Source organism: Tachypleus tridentatus, chromosome 6 (genome assembly GCF_004210375.1).
Source record: "Tachypleus tridentatus isolate NWPU-2018 chromosome 6, ASM421037v1, whole genome shotgun sequence".
Taxonomy (NCBI): domain Eukaryota; kingdom Metazoa; phylum Arthropoda; class Merostomata; order Xiphosura; family Limulidae; genus Tachypleus; species Tachypleus tridentatus.
The window spans coordinates 130961754-130978892 of record NC_134830.1 but is presented as its reverse complement, the minus strand read 5'-3'; the positions used below and the strand labels follow the sequence as shown (position 1 = coordinate 130978892).

Here is a 17139-nt window from a genome sequence, read left to right as displayed (position 1 = left end):
AAAACATTGTATGGCTTTACTTCCAAAATGGGTGATCTCTATGTCGCTCTTCCCGAACATCACGTGATCTAGAAATGTATAATGTGGATTGTTACAATAATATTTCACCTCCTATTAAATGCATGTAAATACATTGTGTTTGTGCCTATAACAAGCTGAATTAAACAATTACATAAAAAGTAGTTTTATACTTGAGAAATACATCGTGCTAAGTTAGGTATGTTTTTTCTTCAATTTTACGCAAAGCCACACGAGAGCTAACTACTATAATCGTCCCTACTACAACAGCGTAAGAGCAAATGGAAGGCAGCCTTACCACCCACCTCCTCACAAAGAGATAGTAGGACCGACCAACACATTATAATGTCCAGACCTTCTGATGTTTGTTTTGTTTAAATGTACGTAATATTATCCAGTCTGAACCAAAGCAAATTAAAACTTTCTTAAAAGTTTCGAAAGATTTGTACGAAAAGAAAATAGAGAAAACCACAAATTATTATTTACAATGTACGAGTGAGGGTTTGAGAACTGCATTTGAAATATAAAATTCTAAGCGTGCCAATAATAAATGAGCTAAAATACCATTCATGAACAGATGTAGTAAAGAACCAGTTTATTTGTTGACAGAGTGTCTTTACTTCTTGTAAGTGTGATATAAAATGAATGAAAGGGGATGTTGTGACCAGAGTTGTATACATATTCAACAACGCAAGATGATTGTGCTCGTTCATGTGGGTACTGAGTTTTCTCCCTGTTTATCATATGTTTGTTTGTTTTTGAATTTCGCGCAAAGCTACTCAAGGGCTATCTGTGCTAACCGTCCCTAATTTAGTAGTGAAAAACTAGAGGGAAGGGAACTAGTCATCACCATCCACCGCCAACTCTTGGGCTACTCTTTTACCAACGAATAGTAAGATTGACAGCAACATTGTAACGCTCCCACGGCTGAAAGATTGAGCATGTTTGGTGTGACGGGGATTCGAACCCGCGACCCTCAGATTAGCAGTCGAACGCTTCAACCCACCAGGCCATGACGGGCTTTTTATTTTGTCGTGTAGATTTGTCAGTTCAAGCATAAAGTTATACAGTGGGCTCTTTTCGCTTTACCCACAGTGGAGAACAGAGCCCAGAATATCTCGTTTTGTAAAGAAATCCACCAGTTATTACATACTCTAAGAGTACGTTTAAAACGTAGTGTTAGAAAATTAAAACACAAGTGTGATTAATATACTTTTCAAAAAAGAAACGCAAAAGGGATATTTTTGTTATTTTAAAGAGAAATATATGTAATAACGTTACAAGCTCAGAGTATGTGATGTTACACGTGTTAAGACACTGATTGTCAGACCAAAATGACAATAAAAGTTGTGCACTTTGAAAACGGAGGAAAACAACGGATTTTTCGCCAAAACGCATTCGTGTCCAATTAATTTGTTTGAGAGATCTGCATGTTCTGCAAGTGCAACATGTGCAAAATCCCTATAAAAGTGACGGGTTCTCGGTTTCCATAGCTCAGTGTTAAGCCACCGACACGCAATACAGTTACGCTAAGATTGACTGAAGCACAACGCAACAACGCCATTGGTCGCTTGGAAGCAGGCGAATCTCGATCAGATGTTGCCATAGCTGTGAATGTCCACCCAAGCACCATCACAAGGCTATGGAATCGTCACCAACATCATGAATCAACTCATGACCGTCCACGATCTGGCAGACCTCGTGTGACCACGCCCGCACAAAATAGTTACATCCAGTTACGTCACCTATGGGACAGGACTACCACTGTGACGTCTACTGCCTCAACCATACCAGGGCTACGTAGGATTTCCGATCGGACCGTACGCAACCGTCGACGAGATTCTTAGGTCCCATGTGCAACCCATCACGGTGAACGTCAACGACGTTTTTCAACATGACAACGCCCGCCCTCACACAGCCCGACTCACCACTGTCTTCTTCAGACACCATAACATCAACGTTCTTCCCTGGCCCTCCAAATCACCAGATTTAAACCCCATCGAACATCTTTGGGACGAGTTGGACTGACGTCTGCGACGGCGACAACCTCAACCGCAGACTCTACCTCAGCTTGCAGCAGCTTTGCAGGCTGAGTGGACAGCCATTCCACAGGATGTGATTTGTCATCTCATCGCTTCCATGGGCAGGAGATGCCAAGCAGTTATTGATGCTCACGGGGGGCATAGTCATTATTGACGTTGAGTGACGTTAACTTCACCTAGTGAGCGTGGACTTCGCCTTTGCAGACTTTGGATGTTCAGCAGTGAATGTGAAAAGTTTCACACATGTCATACAGAACTACCCGGAATAAACTTGTTAACAATATGTCTCAAATTTTGCCTTTTGCGTTTCTTTTTTTGAAGAGTATATAAATAAGAATTTTTTGTTAACGAAACGCATCAGCCGTTATATTCCAATTATGATGAAAGGCAAAAGATTTTCCGAAACGCCATTTATGTGTCCAGTATAATAGTTTAAAAGTTAGACTGAAATGCCAAAGGCTGAAGAGCATTAGATATCAACAGGTATTGAATAAGGTCTCTTGTGAAGCAAAACGTACAGCTGAAATGTTATTTTTACACACCTCTGATTTTGTATTTGACGTCTTTATCTTTCGCACAAAGCTACTCGAGGGCTATCTGGGCTAGTCGTCCCTAATTTAGCAGTGTAAGACTAGAGGAAAGGCAGCTAGTCATCACCACCCACCGCCAACTCTTGGGCTACTCTTTTACCAACGAATAGTGGGATTGACCGTCACATTATACACCCCCACGGCTGGGAGGGCGAGCATGTTTAGCGCGACGGGGATGCGAACCTGCGACTCTCAGATTATGAGTCGCACGCCTTAACACGCTTGGACATGCCGGGCATCTGTATTTGAAAGAGACAAGTTTTGAAAAAGGAAGACAAAGGAGAATATATGCTGTTTAGATGATATTTATCCAAACAACTAAGTAAACTGCACCACTGAGTGGGTGCATGGTTTTCATGAGCACACTCACCCTTTTAATGCACTGACCACTTCTTGTAAACCCGTAACAGCCATCTAGATGAATACGAAAATATTTTTACCTAGTTTTAAAATAAAAATAGTTTTTGTTGCTGACATGAATGTATAAATAGTTTAATTTTACATACAATCTGACTTACTACACGTTTGACTGAACATTAATAAACTACGAATCTTGAAAACAACAAAATCACTTTTGGAAAAAAAACTACAACACAGTTCTTAAGTCTGAAAATAAGCCAACTGTCACAGAAAATGTTCTTACATGAAATTATTACAATAAATATCTAGTTTAACTAAAAAACTTAAGGAATACCCATTTTCACCACGGCATTAACAAACTGCTTCCATACCACAATTATAGCTAACTGCAAAGAGAGTTCAAACAAACATCCTCCTGTTCCACATTAGAAGGAAATGTAGAAAAACAGTTTCAAAATTACTGTGGCAATACCACTTTAAAAAAATATTTCAGAAAGGACACAAGACTGAAAAGTACAATAAGCTATAAGTTAGTGAGCGACAGCACTAATAACTTGCCCAGGACCAAATGGTCTGAAAAAATAACTTGTTTAACTTTCTCATGACAGGTTTAATCCCAGGAACTGACCTAATAATTATTCTGTGCTTGTTATAGTATTACAATGTATTCACATCATTTGGCAGGCTTTAAGTAAACATAAAAAGTTTTATGCACACCAAAGATTATATTTTTTAATGGAGTATTTTTACTAAAAATATACCTGTGAATACTTACATATATATAGATATATAAATAGGAAATTTCTGAAAACTAGTCTGAGTGTTGATTTCCATGTTTAGATTAAAATTACTTTTCTTAGTCTCAAAAATTTCAAACTTTTTTTTCTGTAATATCTAAACCTAAAGCCTTGTTACTGATGTAACCCATGAAGCAGTGAAGAATGACTGTCTGGAATGACTTTAAATTTTGTTATTAAACTACTTATGTTTATACTAAATAGTTTTATGATCATAATAGTGTGTGTATGTATATACATTGTTAAATTTTATTGTTTTATTGCTTTTATAACCCCTGACTAATTACTATTCATGCCTTAATAAGTTTTAAATCAATTGACAAATATGCAGCTCACGTTATGCTTTTGAATTTCTTTATGCATGAGCCACTCATGAACATTTTTTAAAATATTTCATTATTAGTTTTTTCTTTGTTTGTGTGTTTTTTGTTTTTTTTTTAATTTTGTACAAAGCTACATAACGGTTATCTGCACTAGCTGTCCCTAATTTAGCAGTGCAAGACTAGAGGGAAGACAGCTAGTCATCACCATCCACTGCCATCTCTTTTACCAAAGAATAGTTGGATTGACCGTCACATTATAAAGAACAAAGCATTTGTATAGAACAAAAATGTTCCAAGAGAAAAAATGGTACAAGAGTGTGGAAATTACACCCTACCTCCAGAACAGATATGCTCTTCACTTGGAGCTTAGTTCCTACATCAAAGGCAGAACAGAATATGAGTAATCATCAGGTAGGCCACTCCTGACCAGATAGCCAAGATTCTATGACTCAGGGTTGGAATTAAGGGGTTGTAGTACCTATATCCCATGTTCCTGGCTATGGCTATTAGACCACAATGTTATATGTATATATATATACTGTAACCACAGAATATTTCATTTGGCACCATCAGAATAACGACAAGAAAGTAAGCAACACTTAAGTGGACAGATTTTCTTCTCCACATGAACGAGTCCAAAAGGTAACACCTGAGGCTCGGAATGATAGGATCCCGTATGCCATACTCAACAAAGGAACAGAACTCATCTGGTTTGGAATTATGAACATTCATTCTCAGTCCCTAACCAAGTGGGTAAGGTGTATTCTACTTTATCCTGGAATTATGTGGAACCTGCACTCAACCAAGGACTTAGTATGGAACTGCTTTGGTTTCAGAATTACGATATAGTGAACCAACTTCCATGAATGATAACTGAAACTGGAACTGATCAAAGAGAAGGGTTTTGCACTCCCCAACTAGATTATTGTATGCAAAATATGAACCCAAATTATGACTAGGTTCCAAGGAAGGCCGGAGCCACTCTTACTGAAATATGAAAAAAACATCCAGGAACCATAGTAGGAGGACCCCTGACTTTGCCCTTTTCTCCAAGAGTGGTTGAACACACTCAAAAAATTTGGTGGAAGAGCTTCTTGTTTGCCACAGATTCTCAAGCTCCACTAATACAGCCCAGGTGCTAAAATGCACTGGGGAGTCCTGCAAAACAGAACTCTGGAAACTGTGCAATAGGTGAATCAAGTTCCCTACAGTTTTTCAAAGCAAACCGATCACAATTTATTCAACATGATGATTAGCAAGATTCTCTTTAGCTGTATTCATGAATGTCCATGAGTGGAAATTCATAACAAGATAATATTATTTGGTAGGTCCCTAAATGATCTTACAGGGCACCTCATTTTGACAGAACCTGTTGCATACTGGTGGTAGTAATTATAATAAAAGTAGTTGCTACTATGAAGTTGAAAAAAGAAAGCATACCTGCCTCAGAAGCACTCACCCCAGAATGGGATACCATTAAAAATAGAAGAACCCTGGAAATAAAAAAGTATATGACTGAGGAAAATACTCATTTCTGGTAAAAGCCTAGCAGATGTGGTAAAAGTCTAGAGGAAGTAGTGGAAAACCATCAGAAGATGAATCGGTCAGATTATGTAAGCAACAAGATAGGAGAGTAATAAAAGTATTCCACATGCCAGCCGACACAATGTTTAAAAAGAACCACTGAACTGGGCAGCTAATGACACTGGAGATTGAGAAATAGCTACAGTGTCAACAGATGTTAAGTATGTTTTGGAATTATTATACAGTACTATGAATAAACTGTGTAAAAAAAAATTTTTTAAACAGTTTAACAACTGAACTTTTATATAACAAAAAACTGACAATGTTATACATACTTCCTCTTGTCGATATCCAAACAATGAATTGCAATGTCCTAGATACCCAACAAACCTGTTGCATCAAAAGATAAATTTTAACATAAACAACTGTCTTCACATGTAACTTAAAGATAAAAATAAAATCTAAAAAAGTCAATTCTGTATTGATGAACTATTGACACTTACTTGATTGTCCTTTTTCATTTTTAAGTCTCCCAAAATCTCAAAGGTAAAATCACAAGTTTGTGGATAATTGAGCATAAAGCTACACAATGGGTTATCTGTGCTCTGCCCACCACCAGTATCAAAACCTAGTTTCTAGCAGTGTAAATTTGCAGACATATTGTTATGTCATTGGGGGAAGAAGTACAAGTTTAGAACATTTTGAAACAATAAAGAATTCTGTGGCATTTCAAAAAGTTATTATTAAAATTTCCATGACAATTTAATTCACCGTAAACACAATCAATGGAAAAAACATTTTAGCTTTGTCAAAATAACATGCAAGTTTGTTTTTTCTCACCTACATATTATGTGCTAACCAATATATTAGAATTTAAGGAGTCACCTCAAAATTCATTTCCAGCATCTTCTGTTATGCTGCACCAGACTTTAAGTACCAATCAGCACAGTTCACCAAGTAAATATGTGCCATTTATGAAAATGTTTCATCAAAACAACTGATTACCATCTAAATGCTGGGACTACCTTCGACCAAAACTGTGAAGTGGTTGGATAATTATAATTTGTAAAATAAGCCTTGTTACACAATATTTCAACTGTATAAAAGTAGCCTGTTTTGATCAGCTGATTAAATAACTTGGAAAACAACACAAAATCATTTCACATTCTATTTTGCAATTATGATTAAAAGAATAACAACAACAATAACAAAAAACATCTATAAGAAACTAATTTCCACACTACCACTGTCTGAACTACCCACTACTACATAACTGCAAAACACTGGGTGTTAAGAATAACATTCAGACTTAAGAAAATGTCACAAAACACGAAAATGGGGGGAGAAAATGTTACACGATCATATTCTATAATTATACTACATGCACTTTCTGAAAGAAGCTTGTCTGCTATTTGAATTTCCATGACCATAACTAAAATTCATGAAAATTCTCTGATTTTTCAAGTTCTATAAAACATTTTTTCTTGACTTTACACAAATTTCATGACACATACAGAACCTGTACAGACTCTATTTTTTTATTTAAAGTGAAAACTTGTTATATTAAAACTGGTACATCAATAAGTCATTATATTCAGCTATGACATTAATATTATCTGCAATATTTATAAATAAAGAACCCTCATAATGCTAAGTTTATATATAAATGAACAAAATATAATGTGCTTCAATATTTGATTATTTATCTAGAATCTGAATTTGAAAGGGAATACCCTTTTTTATGCTGTTACAAGTTTGTTTTTTTATTGCTTAAGACATATTTTTCTTACATATGAATTGTAATAATATCTTTGTATTAAAAACTAAAAACCAACAAAAGCAGAAAAAAATGAACACATAAAGGTAAATACAAGTTTAGCACATTGCTTCAACAACTTGAAAAATCTACTTCAACCTAAACATACAGATATTAAAATGTTTCAAAAATCATGTTACACGTGATTTTTAAGCACTTCTATCAACAGTGATAAGTTAGTCTACAAAACAACTTGAAATATTAGTTTTTATAACTATGTATCATTAGCTGTCCTTTTGTACCATTTATTTTGAGTACTTTTCACTATGGATCTTTTTTACTTTGTAAACTACTTCATTTCATATTGTAACAGAAGATAACAAATTATTCACCTTCCTTTGTTCATGAGGTACATCTTCAAAATCAAACTATTTTCATATTCAGTCTGAGTGCAATGTATTTCTATATACAATATTTCAGAATAGTATTAACTATTTTACAAAAAGAATATTAACATACAGAAAAAGGTTGACATAAATAAAAAATGTTTGATAAACTACCTTAACACTAATGACAACCAATTGATAATACTATTAAACTTGTCATTTAACATCCATCATGTCAGAGGTTTTTAGAGCTCTTAGGTGAAACATTAAGTTCTATTCTACAAATCAAATCTTTAGAGTATAAATATCTTGCTGTCTGAAAGTGTATTATTTCTTATTTACAAAATTCATTATTTTCCCTAGTTATAAATATCAAACTTTCTAAGTCTGGTTCAGGTCCAGCTTTTAGGTGACTCTGCTGCTGTCACACTGAGCAGAGATATTTCCGCAATGTAGTTTTGCACAATTAGAAATACTATGGCCAAATATTTTTGTATTGAGGGAGAGGAAGTCATAATAAAATACAATTCATAGGAATTGAAGACAAATTTTTCATATTCTTCTTAATTTGTCCATGATCTAAATAAATGTTAAGCTTTATCTTAGCTTCCACCATTTTTTTGTTGTTGTTGTCAGAAGTAGGATAACAATGACTGTTGATCAAGACACTTGTGGTCTAGATACACTAGTTTCCATGAAATTAGCAAACACTAAGTACTTCTCAAGCCAAATCATTAGGAAACACAAGTTAATTTTAAATCAAAATGATTAACTTCATTCCATATTGCGACATAAAAAAAGAGCTTTACATTCTAGTTTTACAGTGGAAATATCTTTTTATGGTAGTTTTTATACACATTTTTAGTAATCTTTGACAATTTTAAAATATATAACATGCAGTACTGAAGCCAATTTTTGTAATACTTTTACAAAAACTGGCTGCATTAATAAAAGCTGTTTTATTATTAATTTTAACATGATTTTATCTTATCTCATATTTTTATTTCAAAATGGAATTCCATATTTTAAAATTTATTTCATGAGTAGCCTTCATACACAAGTCTTGAAGTTATAAAAAATTATTTTGAAACACACATATATCCTTAACATAAAATGCATGGGGTCGGTTTATTGGACGAATGCCATATTACAGATTGAATGTTCACTATATTTCTGAGTTTATTATGCATATCTACACAAGATGTTCCAAGCTGTTAGTAGAATGTACAAGTCTGTTGTATGCTAAATACCAAATATACTGGAAAAGTATTTCTAATCAAGAAAGGTGGTAAAATTGAGGATGGCAATCTGAGTTACATATTAACATGTTAATGTTTATATAAAGACTAAAAATACTATATCCACGGTACTGTTTGCATATTGTGCTTGCATTGCCTTTAGAGTCTCTGAAATGCATATTTACAAGTTTTCCTTTTCAATATCCCTGTACACTGTAAATGATATTTACTCTTATCACTATGAACTGTCACTAAATCAAATACATAATACCAAATTAAAAGTTACAAATAACCATCTAACCTTAAAACTATTATAAGTATATTTATTTAAATACTATACAATTTTTCATGTATTTCTGTATATATCTGTTAGAAATGTGAACAGTTTTCACTACATCGATCATAAGACTATATGGTATTACAACTAAATATACTTTACTGGGTTTCACACTGATCTACTAGTTTATGTAACAAAACACTCAGACTTGATCAATAATAAAACTAAGACTGGTAAAGTGATCAGAAAGTGTGCTGTTAGTGATGTTCAATATACTTATATACAGTTACTTTCTAATGTTATTTTATTACATTCTGTACAAACAGAAAAGTTAATTAAAAATTTAGATAACATTCATAATGTGGCATAAATTAATTTTTTAAAGAAATAAGTTATGTTTTGAAAAGTGTGCATAATTTGGATTCACTCACCAGTAAAATGTATATGTTTTTTCAAGATGTATAAATTATTCTAATAAACTTTGTATGACTAACAGTATTTATCTGGCACTAAAATAAATATGGATAAGGACTTTTGCAGTCAGATTCTGGTTAAATTTTGTTATTCAAAATGATAAACAAACATATAAAATAACCTATGTTCATTTGGAATTGCCAAAATTAGAAACAGGTAAAACTTACCCAATTCAGTAAGGAAGGTGGCTATTCTTCTATAAATCTAGAAAAGGTTAATAGTTAGTCAGTTGTTTCAGAAAGAACATCTACACTAGCCATCCCTAGCTTTAAACTGATAAGACTATGAAATGGCACCTATTACCAATTCTTGGGTTACTCTAACCAAATAGCAGGATTTGACAATCACTTTTACAACATTCCCATAATCCCAAGGTTAAAGGACATTTTTGCTGCAACAGGATTAAAACCCCCAGGTTCAGAGTTCAGCACACTGACCACTAGGCCAAACATACAAATAATGAAACAATACCAAAATGTGTCAGATATCAGTGTGATATGAATATGGTAATTTTATCCCTGGTTCAGTGTTCATTCTCTTTTGATTTTTTACTCTGGCTTGTAATTTTTGGTGTTTAAATCAAGAGTTTCTAATCCAAATTTACATACATGCCCAGCCCAAAGGTAAAAGAACAAATACATAATTAGCATACACTAATTCCTGTGCCTAGTATTTGATTATTCAAAGATGATGGGTGTGTTTATAAAAAAATTGAAAATTATTTGGTTTGGTTTGTTTTGAAGTTTGCACAAAGCTACACAAAAGCTATCTGCACTAGAAGTCCTTAATTTAGTAGTGTATGACTAGAGGGAAGGCAGTTAGTCACCACCACCCACAGCCACACCTGAGGTTACTCTTTTACCAATGAATAGTGGGGATTGACTGTCATATTATAATGCCTCCATGGCTGAAATGGCCAAAACTGAAAAGTACTACTGAAGGTCTTACAAAACAAATATATAGTAGTGTTACTTGCATCTGAACTTAAATACTGAGGTTTTGTCATTATTTTAATAATTTCTCTGGCATGCAAAGTATAAAAATTTTCTTATGATTATTTTGGTGCATTCATGAAAAAATTCCAAGGTATATTAATTTCATTCTTGAAAATACAAATATGAAAAAAACCATTACATTATTTATAGATGAACAGAAAACAAGAAACAACCTTAAAAAATTACAAGTAATTACATATAACATTTCCTTTGTCATTAGGAAATCAAAGTAAAAAATAAATAAATAAACAACAAATCTAATATGCTTACCTACAACTATAAATATATATATATATATACACACACACACATACATACACTTATATACACTATAAACAGGTACTTGATATATACATACACACATGCTTATATACACATTCCACTATAAGCAGATATTTGATCCATATCATCTTGAATAAAGCCATAAAAAGTACATTTTACACAACTAGAAATAGGTTAATTTCATATCCCTAATTTTTCTTACTTAAGTGACCTACCAGGTTTAAGGTCATGATGCACACAAGATTCAACAGTGCAGCTGTGACTGAGATAGTGAGAAATACCATGCTGGTAAGTGTCTGATTTCCAATCAATGTGAAGTACAGAACAGTTTGAATGGATATTCTGTAAACAATCACACCAACCACAGCAACAAGAGCTACTGTAACCTAAAGAACAAAACATAATTTGTTCAGCCTGTAAAGAAATAGCTACTGTAACCTGAAGAATAAAAAAGTCTGTTAAGTTTATACAGACAGAGCTACTGTAACCTAAAGAATAAAAACATATGTCAGGTCTATACAGAAAGAGCTACTGTACCCTAAAGAATAAAAATATATGTTAGGTCTGTACAGAAAGAGCTGCTGTAACCTAAAGAATAAAATCACATATTAGGTCTGTAAAGAAAGAGCTACTGTAACCTGAAGAATAAAAACTGACTGTTAAATCTATACAGAAAGAGCTACTGTAACCTAAAGAATAAAAACATATGTCAGGTCTGTACAGAAAGAGCTGCTGTAACCTAAAGAATAAAATCACATATTAGGTCTGTAAAGAAAGAGCTACTGTAACCTGAAGAATAAAAACTGTCTGCTAAATCTATACAGAAAGAGCTACTGTAACCTAAAGAATAAAAACATATGTTAGGTCTGTACAGAAAGAGCTACTGTAACCTAAAGAATAAAATCACATATTAGGTCTGTAAAGAAAGAGCTACTGTAACCTGAAGAATAAAAACTGTGTGTTAAATCTATACAGAAAGAGCTACTGTAAGATGAAGAATAAAAACATTATCCTTTAAGTCTATAAAGAATCACTGCATCAAGAACTACTGTAACAGAGAATATATACACAAATTTAAAATAGTTTTAGGGAACTTAAAAAAAAAACACACTTTGCTGTAGCAAACTATAACTGGAGTCTGGCAGTTAAAGTCCAGATTTCTTCACACAGTTGGAAGTTGTTTGTCCTTTTACGGAGTGGTTCACTAAGTCTTTACCTAGATTTTCTAGGCAGCAAATTGTTTTGTGGGATATGATAAAACAAAAACCATGAAACTTGTAACTGATCAAACAACTCTAAAGTTATGCTTTTTTGTGGCATCTTAACCCATTTTATAATTACTAAACATGGGCAATTTGACAATTTTTTGTTTCTCCATGTTTGGAACCTGAACAAAAATATCTTTGTACCAGACACCATGTAAGATGGTCAAAACATGGCTGAGTAAATGATCAACAAATACCTCTAAATTATGCTTTTTTCAGATCTCTTCCCGCCCCCCCCCAAAAAAAAGTAAAAAAAAACGATTCAAAATGGGCAAATCTAGCTATTTTTGTTTGTCATTGTATTGAGCTCATGAATATTTACATTTGTGCCAGTTGTCTTCTAGACTGCTGTAAATATAACCACACAAAAGCCCAAAATATATACTTTTGGGTTGTTTGGCATCTGACCCCTTAAAAAAGCCTAAATAAAAAAAATGAAAATACTGACTGGACATATTGGATCAAAGTATGACCCTACCAAGTTTCAAGATAATCTGCCAAGATATGTAGATGTGGCAGTCGACTGAAAAGGGTTTGGAAGAAAATGAAACAACAGAAAAACTATATCTCTCTCATGATGATGAGGAACCCACATGAAGTAAAAATGTATCTCAAGATGGCTGGTATGGGTATTAAAACTCTTTTTGTTAACCTGAAGACTTAAGAAGGTTGAAACATTGTTCTCTAATTTATTTTAATAAAAGATTTAATACCCATACCAGGCATCTTGAAATACAGTACACCTCTCTGTGGAGACATAATTATGAGAAATAACTGTCTCGAATGCTATACTGCAGAAAATTGGAAACTGGATTAACTGAAAATAATAAAACATCCTCCCAAGTTACTAAGTGCATCTTTTAAAAACAATTTTACTTTAAACATAGAACCAAAAATCAATGACCATGAAGTTATAAAAGCTATCTTAATTTAAGAATGCAGACTTACTCTAAAACAGTACCACCTGTGGTACTAGGATATCTCTATTAAGCCTTTGAGTAATCTCTAATCATTTGGGCAAAAAAAAACCTTTAAAAGTAGACTCATTCTTGAAACACCACTGAAAACCTTTCTTGTAAATAGATTGGATCACCAAAAGATTAATAATAAGCAAAATACATGATTTCATGATTGTTGAGACAAAATTAAAATTTGCCTACTTAATTGTATTATTTTTATTCATGTTATTGTTACACAAAACTACAGCAAAATCGACTGAGCATTTTGAACCACAACATAGACAGATATGCTATATGGAATGCTGTAAATGTCCATGACTTACTTAAAACTTAATTATTTTTCAGTGAAAGATGCTTTATGTGGTTATAAGTACATAACAGATGCAACATTGTTCCAAATGGCTGCTTTTATATTGGACTCACGTTAAACATGTTTACACAAAACCTTGATAAATAATTACTTCAAAAGACACAAATATTTATTTAAAGAGATGTTTTAAACACACTTGCTTTATTTGAAAGGGCTGTTTTTCTACTGGAATAATTTTATACATGCCTAGTGGGGGTCGTGTTTCACTCTAGACACATATTTTTTCATTGCTGTGCATTAAAAAAGTCAGCATAGCAGATAATTAAAAACTAGATATTTAAAATCCACAAATAGAGATCACAAAAAAATGTAAGCAAACAAAACTGTAGATCTGTTGCTGACAGCTTAATCACACAACAAATCACGATTTTGATTCCACTATAAAATTATTTAAAATGATATTTATTGCATTACAGGACTCCACTGAGATTTCTGCAAGAAACTGACAGTACTTTTAAACTTACTTCCCTATCCTTAATTATGTCATGCTGTGAAATTTTCTGAGTCTTTCATTTTTAGCCATCAAAAAATCCAGTGTTTTACTAGTATGTGCATTTGTTGGAAACTACAGCTTGTGCATTTTCTAGTATTTTTATTGGAAACAGACACAACAAAATTAGGGGATTCTGATGTTGCATATTGTTATTCAAGCCACTGTTGTTCATCATTACTCAAGTTTATTTCCCTGACAATATTTCAACAGGTTTTTGACACTGTATGATTACCATAACAGATGTCACTATTCAATATCACAATGGTGATTCTTTCTACTGTTTTTTGTACTTAGCAGAAGTCACAAGTACATATTCAGTAGTTATTACCACTGCATATATCACTCTTTCATATTGCTATTGCAATTTTAAATAGGTAGTGGTAGTAAATGTTGTTGATAACTGGCAATTAAGCAAAGTGTGCCACTGAATGAATTATTTGTGTTGACTTATTCTAACAAACACTCGTACACAGCAGGCTGTTAAAAAACAAACATATTTGTTATGCAAACCTATCAAAGTAAACATGTGACTGTGTCTGTTTATGTTGCACTAACCTTTGTTGTATAATATTAAAAGAAACATTATCCCATTCTGATGAGATTCCTTTGTTACTGTTCATCTTTTGTTATATAATAGTACAAGCTAATGGAAGCTACTCATTAAATTTGTGATCATACAATCTTTGCCTTCACAATGGTCCTTTGAGAACAACTTTACAGTTTGTTTGTTACAGGTGTATACCAGTAAATATGTTTATTCTCTCTTGCACATTTGTTATTTATTTTTAATATGTGGTGGATGAGTGGAACATACAACAGAAGCAACAGTAAACTGTTAAAAAATATGTATCATTCAACTAATTTCACATGCACTTGTGAAGTTCAGAATGTATTCTCTATAAATGAATATAAAAAACAACAACTTAAGTAACAATATAATTAAAACTCATTCTAGACTGTCAGAAAAATAAAGAAACAACATGAATCAAAATTCAGGCTGTATTGTCAAGCCTACAGCTAAAGACTCTAAAAAAGTAAATAAATACAGCTGCAAGTTATGTCTGTATTATTTTCTTAAGCTATGAATCCCTCTTTTAACTCCATGCCTACAGTACTTATCAAAATATTTGTTTACTTTTTAAGAGTCCCGAGATGTCAGCTTGAAAATACAATTTTTATATTTTGATTCAACTTTTCTGATGATCCCTACATCCCTTCTCAAATTAATAATTTTTAATAATGAGGTACACATACACATACATACATATTCCTGTATATAGATAAATTTATCATTCCCACTGAAAACCAAACACTGTTACTGTATTAAATAAAGTCTTCATTACCTATTGAATCTGTTTCTAAACTTCATTGTTCTCAAAATTGGTTCTTCTTTAAATCTGAAATCTTAAATGTTCACATAACTTTAACCCTTTCATATCAAGTAGGTCAAACTGTGAATGTCACAACCTTTTGCAGGGTTAAATTCAAAATTTAATTACACTAGTTTATTATCAATGAATATAAGTAAACTTTGTATCACAATGTAATTACTGAATCAAATTTTAATAGTATTTAAGTTCCTAGATTCTTCCTTCTTCTATAATTTACTTATCACCCCTCCAAGAATTGAATAATTTTATGTAAATTACAGTGGAACTCCTCTAAAGCAGCTACCTTTGGGACTGAGACAAACTGGCCTGATTAGAGGGGTTCCACTGTACATAATTAGGGATTATGTAAACAAAAAAGGGACTGTGATTGAATGACTGCTTTCAAGGGGTGACCGAATCGGGGGATGGCTGCTTAGAGGGGTTCCACTGTAATTATTATAATAACTACAATAGTTATTACTCATGCAAGGCAAAAATTTTACAGCTTTCTATTTTATTCATTTGTGATGTCATACACTAGGAAATTAGAGTCATTTGGCATGTACACAGCTTCTCTTTTACAAGTTACCAATAGTTCTCTCTGATGTTGTATATCCATAGACTTACCGCTGTACTAGCAGGGGGCATATAGTGTGGTAGTGCCATTAGTAAAGAACAAAAACAAATAATGGTAAATAGTACATATTTTTTGTTTTTCATGAGTAATCTTTATTTATTACTATAAAAGTAACTAAAATGAAAAAAACAAGAAAGTTGTTAAGTTAGATTAGCTAAAATAAAGAATAGCAATAGTAAATATTCTTCATATTTTTTAATGTAATTCAACAGGGTAATATGAGTTGAATATTCACCAAGTGATTTAAAACTTGAGGAAGGATTAATAGTTACACGTGGTTCAAAAGTTGATAAAACTATAAGATTAAGAATAAACAGATGCATATTGTCACAAGTTTTTAGTTATTTAGGATAAACTATCACAGTTTAGGGTCACAATTTGCTGTTATTCCAGCACAATAAAAAAGTAAGTTACAATTATTTCATTATTTTTATGGTGGTTATGAGGGTGTTTAAATTGGCTGATCATTCAAAGAGTTATAGTTTGTAATATAACAGATAAAATAAACTTTTTACTGAGAGCAAACAACATCTGATATTTATTAAGGAGGTTTAAAGAGCAACATAAGTGAAACTTGAAAATTTTCAAATAAAAAGTATTTTTAATTTTAACATGAAAAATCACTTTGCAATCAGAACAGTCAACACTCTGACAACATACAATTAAAATATTTTTATGATTAATGTCAAAGGTTGTGATGACACAACTAGTACCTTCAGAATCACAGTAGGTATACTACCATGATTAAAAGTTCATGTCAAATACACAAGTCCATTGTGATAAATTAATAACTGAAATAAAAGCACACATTACCTCTAAGGTGGCAAAACTAGTCATATTCCAGAGGTGGGTAATTTTTTCTGAATACCTTTTCCACAATTCAAGAAATATTACAGCTGAAAGTAAATAAAAACAAAGTGATAAAGTTTATCATCACTAAAGACAGAATTTGCAACAGAATACAAATCACTCTTTAAACTGAT

The 17139-nt window shown here is 32.7% G+C and overlaps 1 protein-coding gene across 1 annotated transcript in view; it reads right to left on the bottom strand.

The window, feature by feature from the left end:
- Nucleotides 1-9971, bottom strand: part of LOC143253666 (ionotropic receptor 25a-like) — a 119252-nt gene extending 109281 nt beyond the window's left edge. The window contains exon 1 of the mRNA XM_076507869.1: nucleotides 9953-9971. The gene's annotated coding sequence lies outside the window, so the exon portion shown is untranslated. The remainder of the gene's footprint in view (nucleotides 1-9952) is intronic.
- Nucleotides 9972-17139: the final 7168 nt, after the last annotated feature.